Genomic DNA, 256 nt, shown 5'->3' with positions numbered 1-256 from the left:
TCCATACCTCAGGTCTTGCTTCTTAAGTTCCTAAGTTCCTGCTTGTTTTGATTGCATTCAAAGAAAACATGTTGCAGTATATCCAGGGTATGTGAAATCAGTATTTATAAGCTGCAAAGTAGCCATTATAAAATGCTTTTAGAAGTGTCAGGTACATATATTAATGCATTCAATTGCAATTTCTTTGCTAATTACTACTGTCGTGGTTCCCTGAGAATCATCAATAGTAAAGCTTTCTTTGCAAGATACATACTCA

General features: G+C 34.4%; 1 protein-coding gene across 1 annotated transcript in view; it reads left to right on the top strand.

Moving 5' to 3' along the window:
- The window catches only part of LOC119593176 (orexin receptor type 1-like), a gene marked incomplete at its 5' end in the record, with an annotated part of 128,215 nt that overhangs the window by 127,483 nt on the left and 476 nt on the right, over nt 1-256 (top strand).

Source organism: Penaeus monodon, chromosome 31 (genome assembly GCF_015228065.2).
Source record: "Penaeus monodon isolate SGIC_2016 chromosome 31, NSTDA_Pmon_1, whole genome shotgun sequence".
NCBI classification, from domain to species: Eukaryota; Metazoa; Arthropoda; class Malacostraca; order Decapoda; family Penaeidae; genus Penaeus; species Penaeus monodon.
Note: the sequence above shows the minus strand (reverse complement) of the source record. Positions and strands in the feature narration are given on the sequence as shown.